At 31.1% G+C, this 12010-nt stretch overlaps 1 protein-coding gene across 5 annotated transcripts in view; it reads left to right on the top strand.

Moving 5' to 3' along the window:
- LOC145260432 (uncharacterized) overlaps positions 1-12010 on the top strand; it is a 544502-nt gene that overhangs the window by 318418 nt on the left and 214074 nt on the right. The window lies entirely within an intron of this gene.

The raw sequence follows: 12010 nt of genomic DNA, 5'->3' as shown, positions 1-12010 counted from the left end.
TAGACGTGAGGGGCTACTAAATGGGATCATGTCTACGGGAAACTATGTGGGGAGTTGAGCTACAAGATGTCTGTTTGCATTACATTCAAACTTCTGCAGGTCAGTACAGTTAGGGAAGCAAGAAATACTTTGAGACTTTAGAATTCCTTCCCTGTTTCCTGCTTCTTTGATTGTATTAATTTGCAGAAGTGTAAATGTAATGTGAACAGACATCGCTGTTCAACTTCGCACAGTCTCCTATTAAATATGATTGCAAATAATAGCTCCTCAAGCTCCAAGTGGTAATTAACTTTGTTTAGGGTGAAAATGATATTTTTTTTTGTAAAAAAAACATCGTACTCATTTAAATGAGTAAACTTATTTTTAGCAATTTTTTATATTTTTTTATTGCAATTTTTTATAGGACATAGGTTTTGGTTTTTGAAAATTTACAATAGGACGTTAAAAGTTAAATACAATCTATCATTTACAAATATGTCTATAAAATTAATTTACAAATTATTTGTACATAGAACGTGCACATGATTTTAACATAAAATAAACTAATAAGGGTTACCTTGTTAAACCCAAGAAGCAACCGACCCTCCAAAATAGAGATGTCTGCCTGGAAAAAGATGAACTTTTTTTTTGTTACTTTAAAGCTTTTACCGCATTAAGTGTGTGTTGTCTTAACTGGATGGTTAATCTCAGCTCTCCATATTTTTAGTATTTTTGTAGACCCTTTGAATTATTTTATGATATCAAATCTGCAGAGGAACATTAGACACTCTTTCCTTTTGCTTTTCTTTGTCTCTTTGCCTTTTTTCTTTCTTGTGCTTCGTATTTTTCTTTGTACAGAATTTTCTTTGTGTTTCTTATAAAGTACCACTGTATCGTATGTGTGTTTTATGTATTTTTGTGTTACATATATATATATATATATATGTGTGTGTGTGTGTATATACATGTGTGTATGTGAATGAGGCAATTTTATGTGTATATTTTTTGTGTCAACATAACTTTCATAATTACATATTGAACTTTTTTTAAAAAATATTTATTGAAATCAAAAAGTCAGTAGTATAAAATCAAAAAAAAAATAATTACAAAATTAAATCTACCGTATTAGATTTCGATTTCTTAAACAAGTCAACCATTTTGATATTGTGTTAATAGTTAAAAAAAAAAAAAGGAAAAAAAAGTGACCCTTAAAAAATAGGAAAGAAAATCGGAAGCACTTGAACTGTCAAATGGAAAGTCATTTAAACTGAGTGTAATTTTAGTTATGGCAAATCCTCATGTATTTACATAATAATTTTATAGAGATTATTAAAAACATTATCTTAAGAGTTATAGGTTTATATAACAGTTTGGTTCAATTAATAATTGAATAACCAAATGATGCTGTAATGATAAACAAATTAACTTTCAAAATCTTATTTAACCCTTTATGACCTGAATTATGATGTAGATGATTAAAAAAAGATTTCTTTTTGAGTTTAGTTAGTTTAAAGAGTAATGATACTATGATTGTCTTCAAACTGGAAAAATTATGAAGTTCAGTAGTTAAAATGCCACTGAGAATTTTTGCATTTCATAAACTTACCTTGATTATTATCCATAGTGCTTGAAAAAGTGTGTTTATGACAACAAAATCCTCCACTCTGAGACAGATGGCGGTATACTGAATGGAAACAATGGACAGTTGGAATCTGGAGATATCTGACGTACAATTCCCACTTTATTTTGTTATATTCATTTATTTACAACTGGAAAAATTAGTTCAACCAGGTCATAAAAGGTTAATAAAAGAAATTTGGTAAACAAAATGAAAGTAAAGAGATTTCTTGGCATATATGGAGAGTATAATATATATAAATTGAAATGTGTATTTTTACATTTAAGAAAGCTAATATAATGCTGATTTAAAAATAAATGAATGAATAAAAATTAACAAACATTTATTTGTTTAAAATCAAACTTCAGGTGATCATAGCATCTTTAGGATTACGGTCAGTTTGTAATTTTTTTCTTTCTTTGTGGCATTCTGTCACTAAAGAAATATGTGCTTTTATTCAACTGTGATTTTGTATTGGCTTTTTAAACGTAAACCTGCGTAGGTAACTTTAAACAACACTTACATAGCGGGGTTGGGTGTAGAAAAAAATCTTCATTAATTCATTTTACATGCACCTATGCATTCCTTCTGCTGTGGACAATTGGAAAGCATCACCGTGGAATAAAAGCGCACAAATTTTCTAAGTTTGATTTTTAAACCAATAAATGTGTATTAAATTGCCATTGCTCCCAGGTCCACTCTGACCCGGAGTGGTAGTACCTGTTAGGGTCCCAACTATGGGTTAAAAGAAACCGACTTGCAAAAAACAAATATGTTCTATTAAAAAAATTTTCTTTAAAATCACCCGATTCGGCATTAAATAACCTGGAAAGGGTTGATATGCCGTAAAACAAGCAAGCAACCAACCAACTGTTCTTGTCTTTTCACAGCATTTTGGTCGATGTAACCTCCAACCTTCTTCAGCTGTATATTGTAGAACTTGGGAATCTTCCTGTCAAATTCAGGAATCTGCATGGAATTTCAAACGGAACCACAAGTGCTGCTGTATTTGTTAAAAATGCAGTTGTAAGTTACTCTTCTGGAGGATGAAGGTTCAATCCTCAGTGTGGGAAACAATAAAAATACAATTGCAAATTACTTGGGACTTCTACCCAGTCACGACTGATGGAACTGGAGCATGCTGCTTCCATGGATTGAATAAAAGGTTCTGTTTGAAATTTTGTGCAGATTCCCCAAGATTGACAAAGATTCCTGAGTTCGGCTAGATACACTTGAAGAAGGTCGGAAGTTGCATCGAACAAAACGTTGTGAAAATAACACTAAAGATGAGAATGGTAGTTCGAAGAATGTAAATAATATAAATAAAACGATTTTCTTTACTAATTAAAAAGAAATCTTTTTTTTTTTTTGCACACTTTTTCATTGTATAGTTCTTATTTTTATTGTTTACAGGTATTACTATTATTTATGATGTATTTATTTAACTTCTCTGCAAGTTTTTTTGCACGTTAATTTTGTATTGAGCTATGATGGTTTACAATTTCACCAATCTAAACTAATCCCAAAATAAGCAATGTTTCTTTTTCTTTAGCTAATAAACAAAAATATGAATTTTCATAAAAAATACTTTTTTGTGTTTTCATCATTCAAAATTATTTGTTCCTATTCGATCGGACACTTCAATATTCAATATAAACTAAAAAGAAATTTCCTTTTCACTGATGCTGCAATTTGTACCAACTCTTAACTTCGATGTGTTCTCTCAACTGTCAAACACTCGACTCGCTGCCCTTCACAATTCATCCTTTTAACATAACCATTCATTTCATATGCAATTTAATGCCTTTATATTTTTTAGCCATGGAACATGTATATCACTTTACTTTAGAAATTGCAGCTTCATTTTTTATTTTTTTTTATTTATCTGTTAAAATTTTACATTAATATTATGAAGTCTGCTTAAATGAAAGTATAGATACTCCTGGACATTGATGGGTCAGAACAGCTGGCATATTTAATTATCTTGAGTTTTTAAACTGACAAATCAAACATTGCTTATAATCAGCCAATTTTCATTTCATATTGTTGGACCTTCTTATTAGCAATATAGTAATATACTTACAGATGACTGCATGAATTTAATTCTACTCCGGTTTATTATTTTTTATTTTATTTTTTACATTTTCTTTTATTAAGCCCTGGTCATAAAACTGTTAGCAATAGACAGAGACTACTAGGGAATGCATAAAACTTAAAAATATCACGATAGTTCGCCAATACAGGTGTCTGAAAATGTGACAACGATGCACACAGTTCTGAGGCAGCAGGTTCAGGACTGCAGAACACAATGCCAAAAGAGATTGCCGGAACATCTCTGAGCAAACACCGGTGTGATTATGCAGAGGGTCTAATGTGAATGTATATTGCAAAAATGGTAAACAAAAATAAATGCTTCCAGCATCCTAATTTTTCTTCAAATTATTTCTTCTCCATTAAAAAAAAAAAAAAATACATGCATTTTAAGAAAAAAAAAAAAATTAACAATGTTTATCTTTTTAATTTTAATATTGCTTTAACATTTAGGTCTTCATCCTTTAATTGATTTAATTTTAAAATCTAATACTTTTTAACAGTGGTAAAAAAAATCTTTAAAATTTAAATTAATCAAATTTTTAATTTATTTTAAATACTTTTATCAGCCAATATCGCATGTGTAACATTTTGACGTTATATTATTTATTTTTCAATAAATATTCCATTAATAGTAATGAAAATATAAAATAACTAGTAATGCCAGGTAAATACAGCTAGTGGGTGGGTGTGCGCGCGCATATATATATATATATATATATGTGTGTCATCCACATACTGTTTCGCTGTTTCACAGCTCATCAGTGCGGCTAGACAGGCAATTACCTCAAACCAGGATTGAAACCAGACCGCGTGTACGACAGTCAAGGTTCCTAACTATTATGCAAATCGGCGGCTGCTGTGCGAGTCGTGAATTAACAATGTTTTGACATCGTCCGAAATACCTAAGCTCGATTTGTTTACACACACACACACACACACACACACACACACACACACACACAAAATGAGCAAAAAGATGTTTGCACAGATCAGAAAAAATATAAAAATAGCTTATTTCATCATATCTTAATTTTCTTCAGTTTATCTATCTGTTACACCTCTGCGTTGTATTTCCTTTAAATTTCTTTTATATAAATACATACTAGGTAATAGTGCTTTTAGCAACTACATTAACCTCCTCTGGCAAAATAATTTTATATGCTAGATTGCACAAAATTGTAAAAATTAAGGAATGTTGTTTTAATAGTTTTTTTTTTTTTTTGCCTTCCTCTTTGTTTCTTTTTTTGGGGGGCGGGGGGGGGGGGCGTTAAAAATATCAAAATGAAATCGGGCAAATTTGTTTCAGTTAGAAAAGAATAATGTTGAGACACCGGAAGTTATGACACTTTGTTCCTTATGTCTGCGACTGAGAAATGGGTTTAAAAATGAATGAAAACATTCTTCATATATAATAGTGCACAAGGCATCTAAAAATGAAGGATTGTTCTTCCTTTTTTTTTTTTTTTTTTTTTTTTTTTTCTTGTGGGAATGAGGGAGGGTACCTTAGGAAAATTATCAAATGCCAAATGAAATGTTGCAGATTCTTTATGGAAAGAAAGAGACGAATAAAAAGTAAAGGAAGTGCCGACATTTTTATCAGTTTTCATTGCAATTGTTAAGCTGCAGAAGCAAAGAAAGAAAAATGCCTGAAAAAGATCCCAGCTGCCATTTTTTTTTTTTTTTTTTTCTTAAAGGTTTGGGCGGTTTGAAAAGGTCTTCAGATGTTTATAAATGAGAATTTGCAGAAAGCAAACACTTGAAAAACTTTACTTTTGACAGAGAATTTCATGGTTGTATTTTACCCTATTTGTCATTTCCTGGACCAGGGGTAAAGATGTTTTCTTGATACTTTTCTCATGGAAGAAGACTGTTGATTTCTTCAACATTAACTATATTTCAGTAACTTTTTTTTTTTATTAGCAGGGATACCTGATTTTGTGCAGGAATGAATGAGGTACTCATGTTCCCAGCCCCGATCCCCTATATTATAATTTCTATATTATATTCTTTGTCCATTCCACTTTTCCTTGGAAACTACTGGGCCAATCTGGCTGAAATTTTGTATAGATCTTTGCTATGATAACGTGCTTCAAACTAAGTATTATGGTATCCATTTGATGCCTTTAGGAATCAATATGCATTAGTCACCACATGTTTAACTGAATCGATTTGGCTGAAATTTTGTATGGACTTTTATGATTAGGGACAGCGATCTACGTATTATGGTATCTATTCAATTAGTGATTTGTATTTATTAAAATGAGAAGTTTAACCATGTTCAACCATCAATTTGGCAATAAGCACTAATTCTAAGTCAGCAGGCTCTAATTTTTGCCTGTTAAAAGCAGACAAAAAGTCTAGTTTATATTTATTAGTTAAATTTTTTAATTTTCAGTTTTAATTGGTACAGATTTTTGTCTTTTCCAATCATTTTTGTGTCAAAATAATAATAAAAAGTCAATAGATATCCTATAAGTATCGCAAGCATTTTCAATGTGTTTATTTTTGTCGAATCCTCTTAATATGACAAGAATTAAAAAAAAAAAAGAAAGAAAAAAGCTGGAAAAAAGAAAAGAATTACAAAAACAAAAAACACCCGAGAATGCCATATGTGAAAATGTTAATGAGATAATAAATGTCTGTTTTGTTGTATTTTGTTTTCTGATACAGTGCTTATATGTGAAAATTGGTAACTTTTATTTATTCATTTTGAGGAAACGCTGTTAATAGACGTGCGTACAAGAAAATGGAGAGGTTACATTGGTACAAATGTTTTCTGATGAAACTTGCCACATTCTTTCTACTAAAGTACATGGCTTTGTGCATGAAGAGGGGACGTGTAGAAATGGATAGGATAATTGTATATGTATATGTACATTTACTATGTAAGTAATGTAATATCCTGTCTACAACAAAAAGTAAATTCTAACACGTCTGATCACCCATTAAGCTTAGTTTATTTCGATTGTTTAAATCAAGGCAAAGTGAGTTTTGCAAAAACAATATAATTTTTGACAAAACCAACATTTTTTTTTTTTTTTGCTCAATATCTTTTATACATATTTCTCTTTATCTCTCTCTCTCTCTCTCTCTCTCTCTCTCTATATATATATATATATATATATATATATATATATATATATATATATATATATATAGTGGTCTGGTAAGGCCACAGTGGAGACAACCAAAGCAGCAAAACTGAAGCTGGCCTACAGGACACTATATATACAAATGTAGGCAAATTTGGGCATATTTTATTGATTTGAAAATATAGCTCCTTTTTTACCAATTGTCATAAAATTTTAATCATAGATTAGTATTATAATCTTCAAAAAGCCAGCAAATTTCCATGTAGTTTCGTCCCATAGAACCAAAGATGTCAGTATTTCAATATTCAATTTGGCTACCAGATTATATATATATGCACCACCTTTTTTGTAAATTTTATAAGTTCTAAATATCAGCGAATATTGATCAGAATTTAACAAATGAAGGCTTGTTGGAAAGGTAATGATCTGAATTGTTTATTGGGCTATGTGACATTTGCCCTTAAGGTTGCACATTAAGGGGATCATCCAGAGCCTATTTTTGGCACTTTTTACAACCATGAAATGTTTCAATTATAGTCATTTGTTTTTCTAGTTTTGCATATGAATTACAAAATGTCTGATATTTCCCTCAAACCTCTGGCCTTAATGGAGGGAAGACTAAAACTTGCTGCCATGGTTTCAAATGATCTGAAATAACAGCAAGGAAACACTTGATTCCAAATATTTATGTTGTGGCTCATATCTCCCCTCTTTGATTTTCATACATAAAATAAATTTCAGTGTATAAGGATTATTTGATACTGGAGATATTCATGATCGTACTCTATTTCCAAAAGAGAGGAGATGTAACATATGAGAAATATTTGGAGTCAAGTCTCTCCTTGCTGTTATTTCAGATCATTTAAAACCTTAGCAAGTTTTAGTTTGCCCTCCATCAAGGCCAGAGGTTGTGGAAAAATATATGTTAAATGAAAGAAAAAGAATAAGTTATATATAACCTTATTACATCATCAGAATAATAAGGAAAAGTAAAGGGGAAAATTAAGGGAGAAAAAAAAACCTCTTTAGGCCATAGCATTTCGAAGCTAAATGCTTCTCATCAGAAGATGAGAAAGACCAGAATTATACAAATAGATGAAAACTGGCTTCATAACATTTAGATATGAAATGAGTATAAAGGATAATATGGTAAAAAATGATTAAAAGTAAATACAACATATAAGGATGAATCAGAAAGGTAGTATATATGTCGATAATAGTAAAAAAAGAAAAACATGGGTCACTTATGATATAATGGGGCTCATTAAACAAGAGCAAATAATAAGACGGAAGGAAAAGATAAGAAAATAGATGAGAAAGAAGATAGAAAACATAAATAAAAATATAGAAATACGTAAATAAAAAATATTATTCCTCATCTTTTATTTAATATATTTGTTTGCTCTTCTTACTAGTGTTGAGCTTTTCTTATCTTGATAAGTTTTCCTTTGTTAAAGATTTATGATTTAATAACGTAATTGTATTTTATATGTATTTAAGTTAAAGTATATTGTTAACATGAACTAAAATTGAATATTTTTCAAAGTGCTAAATATGTGCCTAGATTTCATAAATAAGATTATATAAACATTGTAAGGAGTTTACACATATTGATCAACGTTTCGACATTTCCATGTCGTCGTCAGGATGCCAAATGAATCTCTCGGTCAGAAAAAAGTTATTTTCTGACTGAGATTCATTTAGAGTTCTGATAATGACATGGAAAAGTCAAAACGTTGATCAATCTGTAAATTCTTTGCAATGTTCACATATATATATATATGCATGTATTTAGTGAGAGAGAACAGCAGAGTGCACAATTAATAAAATTAAAAAAGTAATATTTTTTCTGTTACATAAAATCAGAACAACATTGGTATCGTTGGTTTCAAATCCAAACAAGTTACCTATATTTGACTGCCTATGTCGGACTCTCTTCAGCCTCTGTTTATATCTGTCACCCTGGAAAATGCGCCCCCCTTTTTTAAATTTGAAACCGACAGTACCAATGTTCTTGTTTTCTATAACACACATATATGCACATATTAGTGAATTGTAATTGTTTAAATTTGAATTGAAATTTGTAAGTTTAAAAAGCCAGGACAATGCAGATTTGTTTTAAACGAAAAAATGGCCTTTAAGCTTACAAATATATATATATTTGTTTTTTTTTTTCTAAGGATGTGTTTATCTGATTAAAAAAAAACAAAACGGATGAAACAAATTTGCATTCATCCATGATGTTTGCCAATCTTTCTCATGTCTACAGATGATTCCTTTTGAATTCTAGTCATACAATGGTTTTAACCAATCTAATTTCTATTCTTGCAATATGGATAGGTTTAAATAATTATGGCTGTGTGTTCTGGCATATTTGATATAAGAAATAAAAATGTACACAAATCCCCTTGTAGCACGAAGTTTTTCGGCAGTTTTTTTTTTTTAACCAAGGAAAAGAAAAATGCTATTTCTTGAACAAAGCTACCAATATGAAAAAACTTTAAATAAGATTGTAACCTGAAACTTTTACAAATTCTATAAAACTGTCAAACTTTGCTTAAGAAATTAAACAGTATGAACATGCTTTTAATGTTTCTTTTTAAATTAATAACGAAATAATTTTCAATAAAATCCCATTGTTACATTTTTTGCAGTATACTTATAAATTTATAACTGAAACGTAATTCATGATATAATCATATTATAAAGAGTAGAGAGTGAACCATTGGTTTACTTGTGGTAACCTAACTTTTGCTTACTTGATTTTGTCCTTTAGTATTTACATTCCATGAGCACTGTTTCTGACAAAGAGGGAAGAATTGCTGTTTTGTGGGTTGTAATCTATTCATATAACATTAATTATTGACTAGATTTTGACATTAAAGTATTTGTTTTTTAGCTTCTTACATCAAGTGACTTCATGCCTTGTTTGGACCAAATTTTTATTAAAAAAAAAACAAAAAAAAACAGGAACAGTCCAAAGTTCAAGAGGAACACCACCATAACACTGACAAAATGATCAAAACCAACACTCTCTCTCTCTCTCTCTCTCTCTCTCTCAACTGCCGAAATCATTCTGCCTCGTTTTCATTTATTCCATCTAGTGTTGTTGTCCAGGCATGTAAATTAGTACGAAATCCACAAATCTGAGAATGAGTTTTGTACTCCTGATAAACAGATCCTCGGTATGATCTTAAGACATCCAGTGGTAAGGTAAGGCTCCATTTGGGAACTGTGGGGAATGTGGTATTACACCTTAGTTACCATTGCTCTCAGATCCACTTTGGTCTGAAATGGTAATATCTGTTTCAGCATCTGGTGCTACTAGATTAGGTTTTCAGAAGATCCTGGCTTCCTGACCAAAAGGTCCAGGATATGACCTTAAACTATATCCGATGGTGAGGCCCCAGCTTACGGGCTTTGGGGAGTGTGGAGCCACCCTTTAATTGCCATTGCTCCCAGGTCCACTCTGACCCAGAGTGGTAGTACCTGTTAGGGTCCCAATTATGGTTTAAATAGAAACCGACTTAAAAAAATAAATATACTCTATTAAAGAATTGTTCTTCAAAATCACTAGATTCGGCATTAAATAACCTGAAAAGGGTTGATATGCCGTAAAACAAAAACAACCAACCAATCCTGACCAAAAATGCACCAATCATTATCCCACCCCCCTTTTGCAAAACTTAATCATCTTTTACAAAAACAATATTTTTCTTCAAAATAATCAAACCAAGCATCATAAATAAAAATATTTCAAAATATAAAGAACTTGAAGCATAAAAAACTATTTTTTCAAAAATAATCAGATTCAGCGTGAAATATCCTCCCAAAATGGTTAATGTACCGTTAAACAACCAACCTCTGACAAACAGTTGCTCGCCATGCAAAACATTTGACACACTTTGAAACCGGTATGTTTATGTCTCTATTTTCACAGAAATACCTATGCAACGCTAGGTACATCTGTTCATAAAAAAAAAAAAAATCTTGCAGCAAATTCTTACTATTTGCGTTTGTGGAGACATTGCTTTTGTCTTGGATTATTTTTGATTCGTGAACGGTAAAATAATCTCACTGTTTTTATCTCCCTTGTTGTTTGCTGTGGAATTTTCACACCTTTAAGGGAATACAGGGTGGCTGTTATGTGGTATTCAGAAAAAAAGTAGACGGCATGGAAGAGCAACCCTAATTGTGCAGATGTCCACAAATTAGCATCAGCACATGTCATATGGGCCAATAATTTTTTAGGGTGGTGCTTGACTGTCTAAATATTTTTCTTTTGAATGTCTGCCTGGAATTTACTGATTGAACTTTAAATAAGAAACAATGGTGGATCTACCTGTTTGCAGACTCTGTTTAAAAAAAAAAAAAAAGTGTTGCTAATGCTTTGATGCTAAATATTCTTCAAATGTATTAAATGAATGTTTGATTTTTAATTATTTCTTAAAAATTGTAACAATTAGATGCACATCGAAATAAAAATAATGCAAATACGAGTTTTTTTAATTTATTTTTTATTTTCAAACGAGTTGTTAGCTACAGATTTGGATTTTTGGAACTAATCATTTTTGTATTATTAAGCTTGTAATTTTTACCTTAGTGACGCCAGTTAATTTAATTTTTTTTCTCTTTTTCACCACAAACAAGGAATATTGCCACTTGGAACATAAGGGGCTACTATTTAGGATCATCTCTAACTGGGGACTGTGGGGAGTTGAGCGGCAAAATGTATGTTCATATTACATTTTAAACTTCAGCAGGTTAGTACAGTCAGGGAAGCAGGAAACAGAGAGGGAATTCCAAAGTTTAGGAGTCTGACATCTAGACCTCAACAGTAAAAGGGTGGGATTTTGTTGCTTGTTAGGTTAGTCGGTAGTATGTACATTGAGGGGCACAAGTGATCAGAGTTCATCAGACCACATTTCATTAAAGATCCTGTAAAACAACATTGTGACTATAGGAGAAAAGTTGGAGTTTGGCTGACAGTGCCGGACCTATTAGATATGACTCTTTTTCGGACCCTGTCATGGTGAATTATGGCTTTGTAAAGGTATAGTATACTCTCTAGTGTAAGTAATTTTTCTTGCACAATTGAGGGAGTCTACCCACTTTTTGTATTGCATTTCATCTTTGGCAACCAGACAATCTCAGTTTTAGCAAATGTTTATGGAAGGTTATAAGCCAAGTACAAACGTGTGTTATTCTTACGTAGATAAGTATCTGA

This window comes from Euprymna scolopes, chromosome 36 (genome assembly GCF_053919585.1).
Source record: "Euprymna scolopes isolate OS-2025 chromosome 36, ASM5391958v1, whole genome shotgun sequence".
Lineage (NCBI taxonomy): Eukaryota > Metazoa > Mollusca > Cephalopoda > Sepiida > Sepiolidae > Euprymna > Euprymna scolopes.
Note: the sequence above shows the minus strand (reverse complement) of the source record. Positions and strands in the feature narration are given on the sequence as shown.